Genomic DNA, 25,323 nt, shown 5'->3' with positions numbered 1-25,323 from the left:
ATCAAGCCACAGCCACTGGAATCAAATCAGCTTTTGCTTGTTACATTTTCTGTCTCTCAAGTCGGCAAACACTGAAAAACAGTGAAATAAAAAACAGGGATTACCAATCAAGGTGAGGGGGGGAGGTATTATTTCTTTCATAATTTTTAAATCAATCCCATGTGTGTTTTTTTCATGGTGTTTTTTTTAGAAAAGGTAATGCTTGTCATGGTATATTTGTGTTGTTAGTATTTGTCTAACATTTGCACTGAAGTGATATCTGCAGTTATTTTTTGTGTTTTTTTTTTTTTTTAATTCAATATTAACCATGGTTTTGGAAATATTAATAAATGTTGCTTGAGTCCATTATAAATTGGTTAAAAGACAAAGACTTGTAACCTGAAATCAGCTTTCAAAAATCATGAAGTTTGCAGTCCTTATACTGCTCGAAGTCCTGAAGCTCCACCACTGTCTCATAAAAAATAGATTGTAATGATGCTACATGAATCATGTATGTTGATACATGATTGCACATAGCCTAATACATGATATAGGTATATCACTGTCAATTATAGGTTAAAAATTTTAGATTATGTCTGTGTGAATAAATACATAAAGGTTTATGAATGTATAACCTGCATGTAACTACCTTGATAACTATGGAGACATATGCTCACATCTTATGAATATAATGTATTATCAAATGCATGATAACTATTAGAACATGGAAAAAAACATCAGTCTTATGCTCAGGAATAGTAGTATTATTAAAAATGTTTGTTTAGTTTCTGAAACAGTTATTTAACTCAATTATTACTGAATATGTTGTCCCATAAGCAAGAGTTAAACTCAGAATTTCTCACAATCCACCATACAACACTATTAGCAAGTCTTTTAATTAAATTGACCATGTTTCTATCTGTGGACACTTTGCAGAGCATACCATCAGACTACCAGGATAATCAAAAACCATGTAGGAACACCTGACACTGCTAGTTTTGAAAATGTGATAATTCTGATAGAGAATTCAGACTTATTTCATTCAAATAATTTATTCTGTACTATATACCATACGTGTAGTCTCAGAGATGTGGTGCATGCAAATGAAGTAGAAAGATCTAATTTTCTTCGTGGTTTTCTTTTCATTCTTCACAACTCTATATACCACCTGTTTTAAATACTGTACTAGCATTTAATAGAAATAGACCTTCTCACAATTCCCATAATAAATTTTCTAACCAGATGGACCTTTTCAACAGGCTAGAACCACATTTTACAAGGACTATTAATCAATTGAGTCTGTTGTGATTAGATAATTAATACATGGAAATGTACTTGACAAAAAAGGGTGGATTTTAAATTTTTAATGATGTATCATGAATTACTAGCAGAATTTAATGAGGAGCTCAGCTTCCTACTGTCCATATTTCCTCATGAAAAAAAATAACAGCCCAAAGGTTTTCAGTGGCTGTTAGGAACATTTACATGTACAATTTCCTGGTCTTAATTTGAAGCATAAAGGAACATTTTCATGTGATGTCAAACATGGAAATGCATTAGTTCTCTCAGAAAATATGGGCTTATATTAAAAAAAAAATAATCTATCAGATGGCACATTATTCCCAGATGCAGAAATATTTCAGTGCTGTATATTTCTCCTTTTCCTCATAACTATTTGAAAATCATTTACCTATGCATCGCTCCATCTGAATTCCAGTGGTTTAAGTAAGCTGCACTGGGGCACACCTGCATGATGGTGGGAATTGGGCTTCTGTCAGCTTTTCCTCTAAGCAACTCCTTGGACAGCAGCATGGATTTGATGGAGTAATTGCCCAACCATACAGCTGTGACTGAAATAGCTGCCCAAAGTAAAGGACAAGTGGAAAGGACTCTGAGAACTCTTAATTCTCGAAGAACTATGAATTTTGCCCTTTGGTGGATTAAAGTGTATAGTTAATTTTTTTGCTCTGTCTGAACTATTTACCGCTTTAGACATTGTATGTTGAGATTTTTGGTGTTTTGTTTTGTTTTTTTTTTCAGATATGAATATAAATAATGGAAGCTATGAAAATTATTTCTCTATCATTATACTTTGTAATATTTTGGCAAAAAATAGTGTCATTCATTAGCCCACTCTAATGCTGTCACTATTTCAGAATGGACCAGTTGAGACAATTACTTTATAATTCTAGTGTAATATTATTTAAGTTCTGTTTGATTGGTTGGTTGGTTTTTTAACCAGTAAAATTTATAAACCAAAATCTTGTCTATGTAGCAGAAAAAAAAAACAACCTGCTGCAGACTGAAGGCTCATGATAGGCAGTGAAATGAAAGAGTTAGACAGTTTCTCTGAGGTCTTACACGATGTGCAGACTAGACTGTAGGGGCATTTCAGAGTGTCAGGTGTGCTCAGGGAGCACAGCATGCCCATTTTGTATGCATCCTTCCTAAACTATAACCTTGTCTCTATGCTTGTATAGGTTTTTCCTGAATGTTACAGCTCAGCTTCCAGTCCAGGTTATTGACCTGTGTGAATTAATGTGTTAGCAGGCACAGAAGACATGCACAAATGTGGACAAAAAGACATATAGTCTCTGTAATGTCTTGAGGTCTTTTCAAGAACAGATTGCATTTCTGATTTTGTTCTCTATGGTACACTGGAAATTGCGGAGTCTTAATTAAAGTACACAACTTTATTGACATGATTGTATAGCAATAATGCTGCATTTCTCTATGTAAATTATGATACATGTGATTAAACACATCATGTCAGATTGAACTTTCCTCCAAAACAGACGGTAAAAACATATTCTAATGCAATATGAGACTGTCATTGATGTTGGCATAAGGTGAACAGATAGAGTCTGTGTTGCCAAACACAAGAAAAGAAAAACAGAAAAAAAAAGGGCCCTGGAAACTGCCATCTACTAGAGTTGCTAAGGAGAAGCACATATATGAGTTAGGGCACCTGTTCTCCCTTCTCCTCCAAACTGCTTCTGTCAGCATAAAGATGCCCTTACGGTTCCTTTCCAAACGAGGAGTGATAGGAAATATCCAAAACCCTAAAAGGGAAAACAATTATTGAACTGGTTGCTCTAGCCTACCTCTCAGCAGCAATCCTGCAGTGGGCTCCCAGCATCTGCTTTCCCGCGGCCCATCAGTACACAAAGTACTTTTGGAAACTCACCTGTGGCTGCTTTCATGAACAAAAGCAGGTTCACTTCTAGGTATCATCTTTCTGAAACTTCTCTTCTTTGCACATCTCACTTGCTATGTAGGCACTGCATACCTGATCCAGTTTTGCAGAGGAGCAAAAAGGCCTCCTTCCCCACTAAACATGGGGAATGCAGCTAGAAGGTCTGTGTATCACTGAACTTTATCACTCAGAGTTTTTATGCTTTATACCCATTCATTGCATGTGATACATGATCATCATTTACTTTTCCTAATATCCAGCCTGGGGAGTTTGGGGGGACCTGATAGATCCCTTCTGGGGTTTCCACAGCAAGTGGATCTTTCAGGAATTCATGTCTCTTTGCCTGAGAATCACGTTTATCTGCTAAGGTGCATGACCTCCACAGTACTTCAGACTTTGCAGTGAGCACATTGTCTTTCCTCTGAGTTAGAAGCACATTCCTGTTGTGACTTGCACTATAGAAACATCATCTGTGTCAATGTATTTATTCAGTAGTTTGGGCAACTGTAATTGCTGCAGTCATATAATTTTGATCTATCATCCTCATTCAACAGTCAAGTGAAGTTGCCAGATTGCAGGGTCCATAAAAAATCTTAGAAGGCTCAATTCTAAAATATACTCTGTCAAAACAAATTCCAACAACAACAAAAAAACTCCATAAAAGTGAAAAGTTAGTCAATTTAAAGTCTTTAGTTAACACGCCAGAGTGAGGTAAATTTTCCATGCTAATTTCTTGGTCTTGATCCAAGAAAGGTAGTTATTGTAGCAGCTACTACTTTTCTCAGTAATACTACTGTGTATCTAATACTCAAAATACCTCCAGTTCTCACCAACCTCAGGAGAAATCTGTGATTTAAGTGAGCTTACTTTGAGATTCATTTGGCAGGATAAAATCCTAGTGTAGGGGTTTTGGGAATGGTGGTGTTTTTTTTTTAAAATCCCTTGTGTGTTTTTAAAATAAGTTTTAAAATTAAGATAAATGAGAAGACAATCATTTTGGAGATAGTAAGAATGTCTTGGGTCACTCGGGTGCAGGGAAAATCTGGAGCAGTTTTCATTTTCGGATTTATTATGTAACTTAAAATGACTAAAAATACAGTAAAAACAAGTTTGTAGGGAACTTTGTCTCCAGTTTCAACAAAATCAATAAAAATCAAAGCTATTGATTAAAGTGGGTTTTTGAATAATACATTTTTTTCACTTAAAATGTTTGATTGATGGTAACTTATGCTGTCACTACCAAATGTGTCTATATCTTTTCAAAATGAAAGCTGAGCTACATGTCTTAACAGGAATCTTGACAAATAACATACAGTTAGCTGTTGCTTAACATAGAGTAACCATGCCCTTGTCCATCACTAATCTGTGTTTGCAGTGTTGCATAACTGTGCCTGGCAAAACACAGGAGCACAAGGCATGCCCAAGCAAGTAATGAAAACCCAATGAGCAAATTAGCTTCTGCTAATCATCGCATGAGAACAAATTTAGAAAGCGTAATGATTTGAATTCATTAAAGAAAATCTCTGAAACTCAGTTTCTTTGGTGGGGAGAGGGAGATGGAGGAAAAACTTTATGTGAAAAAAATACAAATAAAAGTACTTAGAAGCCTGCTTGTATATAATTCTTCACTTAGAGGCATAAACAACACTGAGGAACACATACATACTATAAATCACTGTGTCCAAATGTGACTGACCCAGAAGGAGCTTGATGCATTTCAGAGAAGGTGAACTGTGCAGGTACCTTGAACTTCCCAGGCTGGAATGACTAAACCAGTGGCAGGCTCATACAGATCAACTGAGGAGTGGCTCTGTCACCTTTTTACCTATTGCCTCAGGCCCTCTGCACTCAGAACTACAGGGTTAGGAACATCCTGGGCATTTTCTTCACACTGATGATGAGAAGGATCCATCATTGGACCTGAATTTTGGTGGCCAGCTCAACTTCCATCTGTAAGACTGTGGACAGTAGGCTCAGGATGAGGGAAATTTTCAAACATGTATATTAATAAGAAATTACACACTTTTCATACTTCTCAGCAAATTATTTGAGTTGAGGGCAGGAAATTAGCTAGTGTAATACACAATGACCATCCACAGTTCCTGACTTAGCTTCTAACCTTGAATGAACCTCCTTAAAGTTTGGAAGCTGCCTTCACATTCTCTGGTTCACACCCTTATAACTTAAGACAACTGCAGAAAGTTATCCAGGCAATTAAAATCCCACCTAGAAGTGAATCTAAGTCAAATATACCTGAGTAACTGCACACACTTACAGAGTAGGGGTTGACATCTGAACCGGTGCTCTAGACTCCCTGGATAGTGAAGAGAAATAGGTATTTTTAGGTGCCATTCATTATTTCCTATTGTAGATTTACAAAACAGACATCAGAAACTGTATTTCAGTGTCTGTTTTTCCCCATCAACTACACCACAAGGCTAAGGCTTCTTCCTGAAATGTAGGGGTTTCTGTACACATCTCACATTAGGTGATAATGAGATCCATCTCCAGTGAATGAGGTTCAGTTTCCTGACCCTGCTGTCCATTTTCTTTGTTATATAGTCCCTGTGCACTACTTGGAGGTTGTTCACTTCGTTTTTTTTATGGAATGTTAAAACATAAAATGTTTCAGAACTCCATGTCTTATTCTGCAAAAACAGTGAAGTAGAAGAACCATTACACTCATTTTAGCCACCTTGTGTTACTTCAGGTAGAGATTACGTTTTCATGACTACTTGCTGTTCACAGTGCAAGACATGCCTATTATACTCAGTTTTGATCTGTGCAACCCTCCGATTTGATTGGCACACATACTAAAAGTGAAAAATTATGACCTTTAAAATGCATCAATAGTTGCATTATAACTGAAAGAAAATAGGAAAAAACCCCTGCATTCCATGTATGTGAAAGTCATACAAAATTCAAAAATTTAATATTGTTCAGTTCTTTGTGGCTGTAAAAAGAAGTGTTGATCTCAGTAGTGTGGGGTTTTTTTGTGAAAATTTAACCAGCAACAAGCAATAGCTTTTCCCAATTAAGCTCTTCAAAACCAAACATCCAGCTCCAGTGAATTTTCACAACCAATTAAAAACCATGAAAGAGAGGTTTAAAAAGGAAATGTTTACATGCACTGTCTGGCACTACTATTACAAATTTTGTAGATATATTTTAAAAGTAGCTGGAAGTTACTTCACTGTTATATTGCTTTCCTTTTTATATCTTTGAGATGAGTTTTTGACAGACATTAACATTTCCTTTGTTCATATTTGAGTGCTGAATTATCTTTAATTGCCATGAACATTCTTCTTGCATGAAAGAATTAATAAATGACTACTGTCAACTTTCGCATGCATGTGTTCAGCTTACACATGATGTATCAAAGACAGAAAAAAAGGAAAAATTTACAGTAACTAAATTAATGTAAATGAACCCAAGACCCTTTCAGAATATAGAATGGAGTACAAGTTAAGAAAAAGGTATTAACTTTCTCCTTGGACTTTTCAGAATGTTCAGCCTCTTCTATCACATGTCTAAGGAAAATAAACAAATTTAAGCTTTCCACATATCGAGTAAAATCATACATCATACTTTTTCTAGGACAGAAACTGTTTTTCAAGCTGGATACTGGAAGTGGGGAGAGATAATCTTATAAATTTCCTTCTGTTATCATGAGTAATATATTTTACATAAAATTTCTCTTGATCTACCATAAAACTCCTTTTTATTGTTTATAAAAATAGCTAATACTGTTTTATTCAAATACTCATTCCATATTATTCAAATAATAGTTACTGGTTGTTACACAAATACTAGTTACAAGTTACAGATGTGAACCATGTCATGTGTGGATGTCATCATATGAAAGTTGCATAAAACATAAAATACAAAATTAGTTACAGGACAGTCTGGCTGTGTTGACCTGTTTGGATTGCCTGCCAGGAATAATACACCACTTACATAAGTTGCCTGAAAGAACAAATTTTAGCCCTTGTAAGCCTGAGTTCAAACTCATTCCTTACTTCAAGGCACAGCAGAAGTAAAACTGCAAGCAGCCACTCTTCCGCATCTGCATGTAGAATGGTTCAGTAGTCAGATACTGCACAGGTTAGGAAGTGGAACGATGTTTGAAATCTGTACAACAGTCTATTTTTAATGTAGCAGAATCAAATTAACTTGGGTAATAGCTTTTACATTATATCTATTACTTTGAGTGCCTACAGGCCATGTAACTCTGTTAGGCTTCACTGGCACGTCATAATCTTCCTCAAGTCCCAATACGTGTTTTTCATTCTTACAAAATTTGTCAAAAATTGTAATTTTAAGACAAAATACTTATCAATTTAGTTAAATTACAGCAAATCATTTCACTTGAGAAATTTAAAGCTTCAGAATGAAAAGTTACTCTTTAATGAAAGAGTTTTGCTAAAAAGCTTGTTATTCTGAATGCTTTATCTTTCATTTTAAAAACATATTGAGTCTGACACGATTAATGAATAGCAGAAATCATCTTAATAACCCTTAAATGACAAGTTCACACTACACTGTTTCTCTGAACAATTTTTCAGATCAACTACTAAGCAAAAAAAAAAATATCTAGCCATAGATATAAGCAGAATGCACAAGAGCATTGTGTATAGCAAAGCGAAATATTTTTTCCTGATGGAATTACATCTGTGTCTCTCAAAGCATCTGAATACCACTTCTCCCTTCTTCCTCCCTTCATGCTCCTCCTTGTGCCACCATAAGGGCATATGTAGCCTCGACAACCTGCTCAAGCTGTGGTACTGGTGCTGTAAAGCAGAGGTTGTACCCATAGCTGCCATTTTCTGCCACGTGGTGAAAGTCTAGCTGGCACATGTGATAGCCTGCTGGATAGTGGCCTTCCAGAACAACGTCAAGGCATGCCTATAAATTACTCTAAGATATGCTTCACTGCCCCTAATAAGCTACCAGACACAAAACTAAGGGGGATCTCTCAGATCTTCCCTTGCTGTTTAGTCCCCTTTTTCCAAGGCAGTCACTGCCTTTTCTCCACAGTGTAGTTTTCCAGAGTGATGGTTACCAACTGGAAAGGTCCCTCTGACTCACCATTTTCCTGTGCAGCAGAAAGGTGACCTCAAGGACTGTGCTTATATGACCAGATAGCACAGAGAGAGGACAGAGACTGGATTTGTGTAATCCATATTGTCAGCACTCTTGCTAGTACAGCTTTGGTCTCTGCCTCCTAGCATGGCCATTAGACAACCCTGTACATATTTAAGATGGATGGTAGCCCAGTCAAGGGGTTTTTTCCATCAGGTAAAAACCATCCTGCTTTGACCAGGAGGTGGTTATATATATAAATACATATATATATATACACACACATATACATACATCTGCATACACACCTGTACTCTGCTTCTCACCCTCTGAGCCCAACACAGGCTCTAGCCTGTCTAGTTAATAACCCAGACTAAGAGGTTAAGTGCTTTCTACCCCCCAAAACCAAATGTGTTATTAGACTCATTCACAGTCAAAGCCAATGTAAGTTCCAGTCTTTAGAGTATTTTTAAGGGGGGAAGGGGAAAATGTTTTGGAACAAACAAAAGATAAAATATTTTTGCTTTGGTTCATTTTGTTTCTCTTCTTACACTGAAGCCTTTCTCCCTTTTCCCACTATAGATAAATAAGTGCTGAAAATATTAACTCTTGAATGATATTAATTTTACCATTATTTAGTACTCCTTTTCTAAGTCCAAATCCCATATCAAGATTTGCTATTTGAGAATTGTGTCCATGATTGCAATAGGAAGAGAAGAAGGCCCTAGGCAGGAAAAGAATGGATACATCCATTCAACTAAAAATGAAATCCGGTAGTTTTACACACTTTAAATAATTAGAACAGAAATCTGCATTAGATATAGTCACTTCTGACAGTGGAAGACAAAGAAACACAAAATGCTGCCACCATAGTGTGGAAAAGGGGGTATTTTGTAGTTAGGTTTTGTCTGTGTATTTTCATGTTTTGCTTTATTTTGCGTTACTTAGATTTGCATTTCCCTGTATCCCTCATCTTCACTGACTTTTCATTTATTTCCATTTATCTTCTGAACATGTATATTGTCTCCCTTGCCAGTGCCTCTCAATTTCTTGGAATCACTGTTATATTAAACACTGGAATTGATTACTGCAGTTCTTCAAAGCGTTTTGTCATGTGGCATGGATGGAAAATACCAGTGAGATCAAAAAAAAAACAAAACAAAAAAGCAGCAAACTCATAACCAATCATTACTTCAGAGTAGTTACAATACTCTACACAATAACTCAATAACTCAATAACTTCAAGACATTAGCAAGGATACAATTTTTGATCTGAGCTTTGAACTGCTGTTAAGCTCAGAGGGAATCATCAATCAGGGTTAGGAAAACTGAGTATTTGAAACACACTGTGTTCTTCCTGAGGCATTAATTAACTTTTTACTGTATTGTTTGTCAGGTTATCAGTTACATATAACAATATCACCATTGATAATCTTCTGAAGTATAGGTCACCATTAGTTAATTATGCATTATCAAATCTAGGCTTAATTTCTATATAGCAAAACAGACCTTCAAAATGGATACACAGACTTCCTTGAGCTTGAAGTAAATATAGATATCTAGATCAGACTAAGTATGGTGATTTTGGAAGATAATCACCCTGATCTAAGGACACATCTAACTCACAGTAAACACCTCCTTTAAAGTTCTCTGTTTTTAATGAAGTTTCTATTTATCATTTACTCTATTTAAGTTCTTCATCTTCCATATTGCAACATAAACGGTCTTGCAGATAATTTTATTAATGTTGCTATTATCAATAAATTTCAGCAAAGCTCAGCTTGTAAATTCTTCTTCTGGAAGTATTCCAAGTTAAAGTGTGTCCTAAATTGGTGGCAATTTCACTGGGCTATTAATACACATGCAAATGAACACACATACTCATGCATGTAACATGTACACAATCAGTCATCCAAAATGACCCACTATTAATTAAAAAATATATACTCTTGAATGCCAGTTTTCATTCTTTCATAGCAAGAATTTATTCCATTTGGACTTTTTTTTCGTATTTCACTTCTCGTGAACTCAGAAATGAAAATTTGTTTATATTTTTGGGTTGCCTGCCAAAAGAGGTCAGTGGATTAAGTGTTCCTATCTGTAAAAGCACGTAACATCTAACAGCCAGGTGAGTCAGCAGCACAGCTCTGCACTGCTGGGTGACATACTCAGACCTGATGTGGTATAACACCATTGGTCCACTGAGTACTGTACCTCCAAATGGAATAGAAAAAATGACCCTTCTTTCTTCCACAATCTGAAGCTAAAAAACAAAGAAGAAGATAATGATAAAACTAAAAACTTCAGTCCAAGCACTGTAAAGAGTCAGAAAAGAGAACAAATGCCGATGGAGAGGAAGTACTCTAAACATCAAACAAACATTTATGTTATTTTTAGCTGTGCTAACACAAACCAATCCCACAGGTAGATACAAACTTCAGTGCAGCCTGTAATACCAGTTATACAACCCTGGATTACCACTGGTTCTGCATAGTGTGTGGAGTTTACTATAACATCTTGCTGTGTCTTTGTGTGCTGTGCTCCAACTGTTCTAGTAGCATCATTATCATTATCAGTTCTAACATTCCCTAAACATTTTCACTGCTTCATCTATTTTATGACTCTTGCAGTGAATATATTCCATTATGATTAGTAAAACAGAGGTATTTAGAGAAGTATTTATGGATTAAATTCTATTAAAATTTTAAGAAGAGGATATTTCTAAGAGTGCTTGTTTATTGTATGAGAAATATCAGCCACAACAACAAAATCAAGAAAAGCAGAATGCACCCAGTCCAACTGCCTAATACTTATTTCTTATTAAAACTCTCATAATAACTCTGTTGAATTCCAGTCTAAATACACATAAAGAAGTCTGAATTCATGTACACGTGTTGAAAACAATAGAGCTATAGTCATTTACACCATTTCAGGATTTGTCTCACATTATATTAACACATTTAGTATTTTTCAGTCCTGACTTGGAACAGCAGGTGTTGCTCCATGAATCATGAATTATACCCAATTACTTTTGTTTTCTGTTGTGGAATATTTTTCACTGAGGGTTACAATGAGAGTAAGTCTAAATTAAATCTTAATAGACAATAGTCTCATCGTAGGTAGAATGGCTTGAGTCACAAGTAGCTTCACTGAAATCAACAGCACTGATCTCCATTGCCTTGTAATGTAAGTTATATCTTTTCAAAGCAGGCAATGGACACTTTATATTCATTTAGTACTGTTCTGTTAAACAAGTTTATAACAAGGCAGATATACCACAGTCTTTCTGTACTACCTGTTGAGGGTTAACCCTCGTGGGCAGATAAGCACCACACAGCTGTTCACTCATTTCCCTCAACCCCAGTGGAATAGGGGATGGAGAAAGAAAGAATAAAAACAAGAAAACTTGGGAGTCAAGATTAAAATATAAAAATAAAATGTTTAATAAACAAAAGGTAAGTGGAAGAAGAGGGAAGAGAAGAAAACAAAACTGAACAACAAACAAACAAACAAACAAACAAACAAAACAAAAAACACAGGTGTTACAAAGGCAACCACTGACCATCTCCCATGGGTAGACTAAAGCTCAGCCAGTTGTGCAGTGAAAGGTGGCTAACCTCCCTAAAGTCTCCTCTTTTCCCTTCTATTGCTGAGTATGATGCCATATGGTAAGGAATATCTCTTTGGTTTAGCTGGGATCATCGGCCTGGTTGTGTCCCCTCCCAGTTTGTTCTCTGGGATGGGGCAAAATGAGAACCAAAGAAGGCCTTGATGCTGTGCAAGGCTGTTTAGCAAAAGCTAGAAGACTAGTGTTTTATCAGCATTTTTTTGACCACAAATCTAAAATATAGCACCATATGGGCTCCTTTGAAAAAAATTAACTCTACCCTAGGCAGACCCAGTACAACTGAGTATTATAAATTGGAATGATTCTTCCGATTTCATTGCATTTAAGATAAAATGATAATAACCGGTGACTGAAGTAAGAATCTAGTTTACACACTCCAATGTTTACCTCTGTGTTGTTTGGAGCTATGCTGCTTAAACTATGATATTTTAAAATAATTACCATTTATTCTCTCTTCTCAATTTAAACTACTATTATCCAATTTCTAATCAAACTGTGAAAGAATTACTACTTTCATGGGTGTTCCAATACATCCTGACACTTTTTTCTGGAAACAAAAGCAGTCAAATATCTGTGGTGATAGATTACATGTATACAGCAAATGAAACATACTGCACACTTTAATTTCTGTATGTCGTAGCATTGTTGAAGAAAATCCAGCAATTCTTGTAACTTTAGATGAACACACATGTTCACTAAGAATATAATTTAAGTTTGTTTCCATGATACTTTTGAAACAAGGAACTAACTTGAGCTCCGTGCCATGCTCTGAAGCACCGGTGACTGGTCTTCTCTGAAGGGCAATCTGGGCACGTGGGTCCACTCCAACTGACTTCACAAGCCTTAGAACATGAGACATGCTGAGAAAAGAGGGACCACGCTGCTAACATAGATCTTCATTTCTAGCTATGAATATAAACAGGAGAGAGATCTGAACTGAATGTGGGTAACAAGAAAAATGGACACAGCACCTTAGAGGGGCTGTTGGTGGTGATGTGGGCAGAGTGCTGTGAGCATGTGGTAATTTTTCTTCCACAGCCTGATTGGATTATGTGGAAAGGAGTTGTTCACAGGGGCACTACCACACCTCCCAGTACTTCCAGCTTCAGGGCTGACTCACACAGGAGTAACTGTATTGCTTTTACAGCTACAGCAACATCACATCTCTGTCTCTGTGGAAGGCCACCAGGTGAAGTCCTGCAGCATTACTGCAAATGAATCTTAGATTTCAAATTACTTACAGATTTTAGGAAACATTAACCCTTACAATGATCATTGTTTCTAATAGAAGAAAAAAGACCAGCTACAAAGGCACTGCATCATCTTACATAGAAACACACTGCCTTTTGCCAGCTGATGGTTGGAGCCCAAAATACTCCTTTAGTATTAATTTTCTGTTTAAGTGGATTATTGTTGTTAATCCCCAGCTTGAATGGAAGCTCAATGTCTATCAGATGTTTTTGCTAACTGTGATCAACACTGTAGAACCCCTAAGAGTTCCTTTTTTATTGAAGTCATGTAGAAATACTACGGCCAGGCTTTCACTACTACATGCTGCTTATGTTTCTTTGACCAGTTTGTGCATCTGTAATACTGTCTTCAGAATAAAAAAAAATAAAAAATAAAATAAAAAAGAATGTGATATATATTTTAACTCAAAGTGGAACAGCATTTGTAACCAACTTTCCCTTTACCCAACAACCAAAAAAACCCAGCTTCCAAACTAGCAGTCTTTGCACTAACTGTTCACAATCCTTTATTCCCCATCCTTCCGTCTCTCCCTCTCCTGGTGGCAGGCATCATAACTCTACCTGTCGCATTTCAAAACACATTCTTTAATTGGTCCCATTAACTATAATCAGTGAGACATTTAATTGCCTCTTCTGCAGTTCATCAACATGTTGGAATTGTGTTTCATTTAATATATGTCAAACCCCTACAGAAAGTCCAGTTACTGTACTTCACTTTTCTGTTTATTTTCTAGTGCAGTATGTGTTATAATGTGCTGCATGCTGAGAATTCTCAGGTTATAAAGTGCACAACCACAATCATTGGTTAAAAGCTTCTGGCGATTGCTCATGCCTCTCATTCCTAATGCATCAGTTAAATCTTTGGAAGAAAATTGCAAGGCATGGAGATTTTAGAAAATCCACGTGGTTTATTTGTTTATTCACATTTAAATGTAGAAAACAATTTCACACATTATTATTCCTATTTAAGCCAGAAATCTCTCAAACTGTGCAGAAAAATGAAAGGCAGTGTTACAGGAATTAATATTGCATCTAATATGAATCTCTTAGTAAAATTAAAGATGAAAGAAACAACATAAAAATAGCATGAAAGCCAAGACATCAAAACACAAATGCATGGACACTCTGAATTGAGACTGCCATTTCACTTTTTTTTACAGATCTTTTGTGCCTAGGTGTTGTAACAAAGGACTACACAAATCCAAAGCACTTTTGAACCAAATTCTTGCACCCTTTTACAAAAAAAAAAAAAAAAAGGAAACATATGTATATATATTTCAAGAAGTTTATTAAATACCCAATCACATACCAGTAACTTACCGATGCAGGAAGGTAGTAGCATAATATACTACTGAGGCTCTCTGACACTTCATATTACAAATCCCTGTTTCCATAGCTTATAATTTTGCAAAATATTAGTGATTTGGGCTGAAATTTTCTATGACAGATACCTGCCTGAGGCTGTTTCTTTGGTGGACAATATTCAAACAAACAACTGAACCATATGGGGGAACAGAATTAACATACAAAAGTGTTAGCTACCTTATTTTATAAAGCTGAAGCATGCTTTGAAGCCCTGACATCACAGTTGTAGTCAGGGTGCTTTATACCATCTTTTAAAAATATACAGAAATTTGACAGTTCTAAAAACTTGAAAAGAAAAATATTAACTCATACCTGCATAATCTGGAAAAAAATTTGCTAGAACTTGTTTTGACCTAACACAGTTCTCGGTGCTGTGCACAGTATTGCACATGTTCTAGGCCTGACTGACTTAGGATACTGCACATCACTTGACCATATATGTGTCACTCCAACTAGATGAAAGAGGACACTTTGTCTCTCATGGTTACTGCATGTCACAGGTCTGCACAACACTTCCTATAGCTTGCTTGCGGCTCAGCAGGAAAGGCTGGACCAGGATGATGTTAACTAGACACTGAACTAGAAGGCAAGGAACCAGAATCTCCTGTGTGGTTAATTAATATCCTGCTGGCAAAAAGAGTCTCAGAGTGATCAGTGTCAAAAGTAACCATTAAACTTAGCCACCTAATCTGAAATGCCAACCCCCTTCTTTATTTCTGGAATGCTGGGTATCATAAATCTTACTGATCTAAGTCTGTCTCATAGAGTAATACAATAGCAAGGTCATTTTTAAGGGATAGAGAGACTGCTGCTAAGGAGATGCCACATTACTACTAAGGTAATTAGTGCTGAAGCATTATATGTGCTTGATGCCCTGGGTATCTATTTTGGTGCGAGAGTAATGGAGAAAAAATAAGCCAGCAACCAAATGAATGAATACTGATGGATGGGGATGATAACCTGGCAATAAAAGACAAAGAAAACTAAAACACATACTTTGTTTTTGCCTCACCTTCAGCAGGCAAGCCTGCTCATAGCCCTTCACTCATACCACCACGTTTTGAAAAGAATGACTGGGTAACAACAGGCAAGTGATTACTTGGAAAAACTGGATTATTCAATCTATATAGCCTGAAAAGTTACCCAAATCTGTAGAAGCGTTGGCCAATGTAGTTATAAAGCTGTTTAATAACTATTAAAAATCATGGCAATAATAGATCAGACCCGTATTTAAGAAAGACAAGGATAACTTAGGGAACTATCAGGTGGACACACTAAGTGCAGTCTCTGGTGGAAAGGGGGATGTATATCCTCCTAACATCCATCCTAACATGACCATGCAAATGACAAGGCAATCAAGAACAGATTTACAAAGGCAAATCATACCTGGCCAACCTGATTGCTTTCTATGACAAAATGATTGACTGGGAAGATAAGGGGTAAGAGTTCCTGTGACTCTCACTCCACTAAGGCGGTGCCTTCCACCACATTCTTTTTTGGAGGCTGAGAAAGTGTGTCGGGATAAACAGTCTCTTAACTGAATTGAAAACTGGCTGCACCACTGGCCTCCCTGGCAGTAACCAATGGCTTGAGGTCTAAAGGTTGGTAATGAAACAAGTATTCTAGGGTTTGAAAGCAGTGACAGTGCAGTTCAGTATCTTCTCCTGGATTATGAGGCAGAATGGTCCCTCAGGAAATTTTCTGAAGTGTTCGACACACCAGATGATAGAGATTCAGCTATAGGGGCCTTGAGAAAACTGAAGAGTGGGCCAACAGAATATTTTTGAATCTGAAGAGGGAGAAGTGCTAAATTCTGGGGCGGGGCAGGGGGAGGGTAGAATAGCCTAATGCAGCAATACTGCCTGAGTGGCACCTCCCTAAAAGGACCTGAGGGTTACAGAGGACATCAAGCTATATATGAGCAGAAGTGCCCTGCCAAAATGAATAAGATAAAGTGCATATTGGGCTACACTAGTAGAAGTGAGACCAGCACTTAGTGTGTCAATCTACACAACATTGACAAGGCTGCAACTGGAGTACCATGTCCAGTTTTGGGCTCCACAGCTCAAAATTGGTGTCAAGAAATTGATAATGGTCCATTGGAAAGTAAAGAAGCTGTTCAGGAGCCTAGAACATTTGCCCTACAATAAATGGAAGGAAGTGTTCAGTCTGGCCAAGAGGAAGCTTCTTTGTAGTGGCAGATGATTTAGCAAGAAGTAGCTGTGACAAGTTACAGCTTGAGAAATTCAAATTGGACATTACGAAAAACTTTCTCATTATATAGAAAGCACAGCACTGAAGCAGTCTGCAAAGTGGCGAAATCTCTATCCTTGCTAAGACATGGTTAGAAAAAGCCACAGCTGGTGTATGTCCAGGATTGAAATTAGCCTCACTTTGAGCAGGAGGTGCATTAGATGTACTGCCAGATATCCCTTCCAACTACTACTTCCATGAAACTAGAACAGAAAAAAAACCTCCTGCTGCTAGACCTTAGTACTTCCAAATAGTGTACTTCAGGAAATTTGAATTGCCTAGGAATAAAAATACAGCTGGGATATCTTTACTAATAATTTCCATGAATACGTCCTCCATTATTAAAAGCTTTTACACTAATTATGTTCACATCTCCTTTTTCACTCCATTTGCACAAACGAATTTTACTTGAAGGAAGATTCAATGAATTCTAACTACTGGACATCACTTATGGCAAGTAAATTTCTCCTATGTAGAGAGTCATCTACTACTCACGTCTTATTCAAACTCTCTCTGTGCAGTTAGGCTTCCCTTCAGGATCTTTGGGTCTTTCAGTTTATAAAGATGGACTGCTTGTCAACAAGATATTTATTAATACAGAGATCTTCTAAGAGGAAAAAAAAAAAAAAAAGCAAATATAATAACCAAGACAATCAGTAAATTGTAGCAATTTACAGGACTCACAGATTCCAAAATGTTAAGGTCAGAAACAGGGACATGGGAAATCATCTGTCAACATAATGGTTTCACATAAAAAGTTATAATTGGATGAATCAAAAATTCCACTCTGTTGCAAAAAGGCCTAGACCATACTGAAAAGTATAAACAGACAGATAGCCTGTAAACAATTCTTCTGTTCTATTTTGCTCTGTTAAAGCCACAGCTGGGTTTCTTTTTCCAATTTTGGGCACCACAGTTTGTGAAAGATGTAAAATTGAAGGGAGCTCAGTAGAATAAGAACAACTGGCATTCTAGAAAACATAACTGCAAAGAAAAAAAAACTGAATTAATTATGATCATTTAACCTAAAAACAAAAGAGAAAACTAAAAGGGGAAATTCTTCAAATACAAAAATGCTGCGCATAGGAAAAAATGAATAAATCATTTTCCTTAACCTAAAATAAAAATAAAATAAAAAAAAAAACACACAATAAATGATGATTTAAAACTGCAAAGAACTTTAAAATTATTATTAGAACTTTAGAAAATAATAATATAATTATAAGAATAGTGAAGTGCTGAAATAGATTTTCTGGAATATTAGGGACTCTTGAACTGTAGAGACCCGCAAAACAATGTACATGAGCTACCAGTGCTAACAGAGATATTGCTGACTAAAACAGCAGATTAGATGATGAATTTATGAAAATGTTTCTTTTTATTTTTCCTTTGACTACATGGAAACCAGTGACTTTATTTGCTCCATAAAATACACATAGTTTTGAACATTAGATATTGCAAGCATTGCATTACTTTCTGTGTTTTTTTCCCTAGGGGTTAATAATTTTATTTTTAAAAATATGGAGTTTTATTTTTGCTTTGGATTTGTTTGGGCTTATCTTTCTTCCAGCTATCCTGTACTGGTGGTAATTTATCCCAGAACCATGGAAATTCACACTTTTTCATTTACACAGAGGACTTAACAGAGGAGTTTGAATTATGTGCCTCAAACAATTTCATACCATAAATATCTTTTACAAACTTTTGCTCATGAGAAAAAGTAATAATCAAAAAAATTAATATGAAAACAATAAATAATTTCTGTTCATAGAAATTACTCAACAAAATATTTTTGGTCAATCGATATAATTGATGAAATAGTTCTTTTTTCGTAAGTTATTTCTGAACAGAAGAAAAAAAGCAAAATGGAAAATAAGAAGAAACAATGTGTCAAATAAATGATTCACTAAGAATCATGAGCCCAGTTACAGCTGAAATGAACATATGTGACTTACACCATTTTCAGTTTAATTTACTACAGTCTGTTCTTCACAGACTCTTTCCTATTTATTAGCTTAATTTATTTCTGTAACCCTCAACTACCCACATAATAAGAATTCATCATATTTGGTGAGGTGAGGTTATCAAATCCAAGTTCTCTTATACAGGTGTCTCTGGGGTTGCAAGGAATTATCTGTTTCTGGTCTTGGAAAAACATTTCATATGTCCATACCACGCATGACTGTAGTCATAAACCCAGCTCACATGCTACTGTCAGGACAGTTTATTAGAACAGCTACATTTTTTTTCTTTTGGCAAATACTCTGTGTACCAAGAAATATATTACTCAGCCATCAAAAATATTTTTCAAGTCCAAGTTAAATTCAGCAAAAGCTTTCAGTCCAAAAATACTCAGTATTTTTGAAGATTCTAAATATTTTGTTTTGACATTAGCATTTAGTCTTTCTAATTAAGGGATAAAAAGCCCCTCATCTTTCAAAAGAACATTTCACTTGCCACCTACTTATGATTTATATTTAATTATCTATCTCTTTTTTTCAAGTAGAAAGTGTATGTTTAAAGAAACCACTCTTCTTCAGGTCAAAAACATTTGATTTAACTGAAAAACACTTTCTTTCACAGATTAAATTTTTATTTGGGTTGTTTTTCTTAATATCGGGTAAAGTTTTGAATGCAACAAAACCCATAATCAGCTTTTTTAAACTGAGCTAAAAGAGTCACTGGCCACATCAGGGCTCTATAATTGTGAATTTCATCATATCCTGGACAGGGGTTTACCATCTTAGCCTCAGGTGAATGTCTCCCTACAAAATGGTCACAGAACAACAATCTGTACAAGCTTAACCCAGGGACCAGAGTCTCCAAAGACCTTTTATCCCTAGAAATTCTCTCACACTCCGCAAACACAACACTGCATGGGACTGCATGGGCCCTGCTTTTACACCCAGAACTTCATCCATATTGTGGATATCACACCCCATCCCCAAACTTGATGACGTCCAAAATAGTATAATTCTTACAGCACTGTATGTGAAACTTCAGTGATGGTCTAGGAAACAGGTAAGTGGAGTGAAATGAGCATGCAGTTATATTATTTAAATTAATTTCTGTTTGACAGTACCTCCATATTCCCCGTTTGCTGCGTTTCAGTTACATGTGCCCTGCAGATATGTATTAACATCACTTGTTTCATCTACTGTGTTACACTGTCTCCCCAGACCAGCACTAACATTGTAGCACTACTGTCTTTCATGTCCTAAATTACCATCTCACATTGCCACAGAATTTTGCTCCTAGTAAGGAGTAGCTATGTTCCCTATATTATTTGACATCTAACTCTTCTAGTGCAAATTTGTATCCCAGTAAAGGTCTGAACACTCCCCAAAAGAAACAGACTTGTGAGAATTACTGTGAACAAATAGACAGCCCTTGCCCTATATAACTGTTATCAGGCAACACAGAAGGTAAAGGGAGGTGAAAGGAGTAGGAATATTCCCATTTACATAGGGCAAGTAAGCAGAACAGAGATTAAGGGATGAAGCCAATAATGGATTTTAACATCTAAAGCAGGATTTGGAGAAAATGGAGATGTTTAGGTAGAAAACTGTAATCTGAAAAACAAAGCAACAGCTGCTGCATAAACTTGGAAGCACTTAAGCCCAAGAGAGACTATAGATTTGAGTTTACAAGAGGTGAGCACTTCTCACTATAGGCATGCCTGAAGTTTTCTGAGTGTAAGCACCACAGCACCTCTCAAGAGTGTCCCACTGTGAACTCCTGCTAAATCTCATGGGGTCCTCCCTGGGGCTCTGTGTTCTGCTCCGCAACACCAACCATCCACCACAACACAAAATTGTGGTTTTTTAAGACACACCTATCACAAATGGTGATGCACTTGACCACTCATGTTGTAATCTGCAGGCAAATCAGAAGCCAGTTATCAGGAAAGTAGAATCCAGTTCTTTTTTTCTGCTTTGTAGGAAAGAATGAAGCACCTATTTTTGGAGGAACATTCTCATCTCAAGGCTATTTCCATTTTTACCTTAAATAGTCTTTGAAATACGGGAACAGAAATAGAAACCTAGGTTTCTTTGCCTTCAGGTAAGTACTCTAATCATTTAGTTGAAAGTTTTGTTTGTGTTTCCTTGAATTATTTTCTTAACAAGGGCAAGGTTACAACATGATGACTGGAGAATAGCCAGATAGCCTGTAGTGTCTGAACTATAATAGCAGATACACTTAAACTGAATGACAGAGATTTGAGTCACTGTGGATACATAGGGAACTGAATCCAGATTTTTCACACCTAAGATCAGTAACGTGACCATGTTTTAAAACAGAAAAGTGCTTTTAGTTCTTTCACTTTAAATAATAATTGATGGCACCAGCCTAGCTCTCAGTGACATGACCAGAGTCACTAAGAGACTCTGTAGCACAGCTGGGATTAAAATGAACAGGCACAAAACCAGTCTTGTCTCAAATAAGATTATTTTTATTTTATTTTCAGTACATTTTTTCTGTACCAAAATCACGCTAATTTCTGCTTTATTTTAATTTTTAGGGGGAGGTGGAATTTAAGGTGAATTACTGTCATACCTTATGCAACTTATCCTGAGCACATGCAAGTCATGCTGCATCTTCTAAACTTAGGGATACACATAAATATTGGATGGCTTCTTACTTCTGTTATTTTGAAGGAACAACACACCTGAGTAACCTGAGTAAAATGGGCTGAGTCTACACTTATTTATGCACTATACATAAAGTAGTTGGTTAAAAAATTTAGTATGCTACATCTCTAAAAAAAACTTTTGTAAACAAGAGGTTTGCATGAATATGATCACCAAAAAAAAAAAAACACACACAAAAAAACATGGCAGGGTTAACCTACAAGTCTAATTAGGTCAGCCAGACTTCTAGCTGCACGAACAATATACATGAATAGGCACTGCTTGTATTTGAGACCCAAGGTTGAGTTTAGAGGTTGGAAAAATGCATTTTGGAAATTATTACTGGAAATAGTATTGAATTTACAAGTTCAGGCCATTCAATTTTTGTTGAGCAGAAACTTATTTTTAAAAGCATCACTGTGCAGCCTCGATGATTTCATTCAATACTTATACACCTTAGAAAACTGAATGAATTCTAATTTTATACATTGTAATTTCTAAGCATCTAAAGATGTATTCTTTCTTTGAATGCACACAGAATTCTCATTGGATTCAAAGGAAAAATGTGTGCATGTATCTTGTGACAGCCTTTTCTGTATTATAGGCAGGATGCTGCTGGCCTGGCAATAAAATTGATAGGAATTTCGAATGACTTAGCTCTCCAGGATTAGGCTCTGTATTTAAAAAAGAAAAATAGAGGTTAACTCCAAAAGGTATTTGTATATAGCAAGGTTTGATTCCCTTACTGAATCTAGTTCTGTAACTCAGTCAACATCATAAACCATGAGAGTGACGCTCGAGCATTTTATGAATAGCAGCTCTCACACAGATTGAGTTTCTTCTTTGCTACCCAGTCAAGGGTTATTTGTTATTGCTTATAATATTTAGAAAGTAATTTTCAAGTTCAGTTATTGAAAGCCTCACAGATAAAAATATTTTATAAAATATTAACTAGCCTAATAGAAAGAAGCATTGGGTGCTCATTTTATTTAAACATTTAATTTTCGTGGGAGTCCTTCAGGGCAGCAGAAATATCATACATATTATTAAAAATTAGCAGAATTATAATAGAATACAGTTGCAGAACAATCACTTAATAAAGGATCGTGAAGCACACATGAAAAAGGACAGGGACAAGCAAATAACCCCGTTACAATACATGCAGGCAAATTGTAGGTTGCCAACAGCTTTTCAATTAACAAAAAAAAAGAAAATATATATATAATGGACAATCTCTCTAGTTTTAAAGGGGAAATGCAAGAAATCTTCATGTCTTATACTAGAGAAACAAATTTGCCTTTTGTCTTTCAGGAGCTTGGAAAACAGCTAACAGTATAAAAATAATTACTGAACCGATATGCACTTAGATACATACATATTAATTATTTCTGATTGGATCATTTAGGGACAGAGCTAACACGTCATTAGTGGAGAGTCATACACTGAAACTGTCATTTTTGTGTAGAACCACTAATTTAGTCCTTATGGCCAGATATTTCTATAAAGGTTTCCGATCTAGAAAAGAAATTAGGCAAGTTCTGCCTGTAGCTGTAAAATAAATGTAAGTTGATTTGCTATGTGACAGCAGTCCATCTAATAAGGTTGCATTAGAAGACAGTTACAAATACTTCTTTTTTCTTTTTTTTTTTCCTTTTTTTTTCCCTATGAACTGATTTTCTGAAGCTACACTATTTTCTGGGGATATTTTTTCCTGTACAAACATTATAAGGTCATTTTTATTTTAGATTGATTTGTAGCAAGAGCTAGAAGAGACTGTGGGAGTTTTCCTACTAGGCTGCCATTATTATCCTCCTTTCATAGAAGGAACAATGTAACCTTCTTTATTAAAGCCATGTCAAAAATCATATATTCAGAAGGGACCAATACTCGTGACTGTTTCCATTTCAGAGCACCAGCTCCAGAGTGCCAACACCTTTAAAAAAGATGTTTTTCATCTGGCACATATTCAACATCTTGTTACAGCAGTGCTGTAAATTTAATCTCACCCTGAACTACATGATCACAAAATCAGCTATAAAAGAAGTTGAAGGAGTAGGCTGTTGGGGTTAAAGTTCATTATCAATTGGAATCCTCTTATTCATGATTAAATATAATGTGAAACTGCATCTTTACTGAAAATACCCGAAACCCTGAACAAAAACTCTCACACTGAACCTACTTGACCAAGATATAACTCAATTAGCAAATTTACAATCAAGCTTACTTTACCAAAAGCTTTCAAACACATTGACACTGAAAAACATATTCAGTGGCTACAATCACTTAGCAAGGCTCACCACATTGCTAGACCATATTTTATTTTGTTTCCTTAAAAAAACAAAAAGTAAAATAAAATTAATGTAAACATTTAGACTATGCTCCTGAATGAAACAACAGCCTGCCTAAGTGTAAATATTCTGCTACAAATAAGCAAGTTTTTTCCTATTTGGCTGTGGTCATGTCTGCTTAGAGGGTTATGTTGTTGTTGTTTTGTTTCTTCTATCTCTATATGAAAATGGTGGCATGTCACAGCATTTTGGAATGTTCAGAATAACATTGAGAAAGAAATTACCATAGAAATACAAGGATCAAGAAACAAGATTCACTGTTAATTGTTCTAACTTTATGCTCATCAACATCCAATTCTGCAAAAGTTCATAAAGCGCATTATAATCCTGGAGAAGGTTTCTTTGCATATCGTAGTAGGGAATTTGAGATTAACCTCCCGCACCCAAAAAAAAAAAAAGCCTGTGTGTTCAGTTTCCATTCAATGTAGAGAGACAGACATCTAAATGAAAATCTAGTCCCTCAGCTATTTTTCTTTCATACTCCAGTGAATGAATATGACACTACTGTCAGGGCCCTGAGTGCACCAGCAAGATCTACAAGCTCTTCCCTCGCCTCCTCCAGGTTTGCTGCCTGTGTTCAAGATCAGCTCTGATAAGATGAACCTCAGATAAGATGTCTGGGAGAAAAACAAAGTTAATGATGAAGAGCTTTGAGGAGGCGTGGATGGAGCTTCAGCCCCTTACATGGGAGCTGCATAGAAGCTCTGGCTCATGCGTAGGCCAGGCTGCCTGTGTTGGGGTGGCCTTGCATGGCTGCTGTGACCTCCTGGCTGGGCCTCAGCTGGCCTCAGTCCCCAAACCCTGCTCTGCTCCTTTTGTCAGGGCACTGGGGGGCTGCACTTGGGAGTCAGGGCACCCCCAGTTTCCCACATGCTGCCTGTGCCCGGCATCCTTCCCTGCTGCTCCCTGACAGCTGAAAAGTTATAAGGCTTCCCCATTTGGGATCTTTTCTATGTAACCATCTTCCAAAGATAAACATGTTTAAAAGGAAGGTAGTTTCTTCCCATCCGTCCTCAAAATCTTTTCTACTGTAATATCTTTTTGGTTGTATCACTTGATCAGGAAGCAGAAACTAAGTCTGGGGTCTTCACAAGTATTAACTGACAAAAAATATACTTGGTCATGCTTCCACCTCTCCTTCAGGAGATAAGTCTAAACAGTTGCCTACACAGGGCCAGGTCACAGGTCCAAGGACCAGAACAGTATTATTCATATTGTTAATTGATAGCATGGCATTTGAAAAGCTTTGGCACTGGTCAGCTACTGTTCTTCCATACAGGTTACAGATTAAAATGCATTAGGAATAATTCCTAACAGGCAGTTTGAATTCAGCCACCCAGTTTTGGAGTTTGGAGAGTTCAGCTGGACAATTACATCATCATACCATACCTCAGGGCCAGAGAACAGCTCTGGGCCAATTTTACTTACAAGTGACCCTATGAATGCAAGAATCATGAAGCCACTAGGAGCCAGGAGAAGAGCAGAAAAGCGGTAAAGGGCAAAAGTGCCTTCTTGACTAAGTTCTTACAGTTTATTCTTCACCATCACTGGATAAAAATTACAGAAGCTGTCCATAGCTCAAGGATCAAAA

At 36.4% G+C, this 25,323-nt stretch overlaps 1 long non-coding RNA gene across 1 annotated transcript in view; it reads right to left on the bottom strand.

Annotated features, from left to right (window-relative positions):
• Nucleotides 1–25,323, bottom strand: part of LOC110362095 (uncharacterized) — a 140,961-nt gene that overhangs the window by 112,323 nt on the left and 3,315 nt on the right. The gene's annotated exons all lie outside the window — the stretch shown is intronic.

The sequence above is a fragment of the Columba livia genome, chromosome 3 (assembly GCF_036013475.1).
Source record: "Columba livia isolate bColLiv1 breed racing homer chromosome 3, bColLiv1.pat.W.v2, whole genome shotgun sequence".
NCBI classification, from domain to species: Eukaryota; Metazoa; Chordata; class Aves; order Columbiformes; family Columbidae; genus Columba; species Columba livia.
Note: the sequence above shows the minus strand (reverse complement) of the source record. Positions and strands in the feature narration are given on the sequence as shown.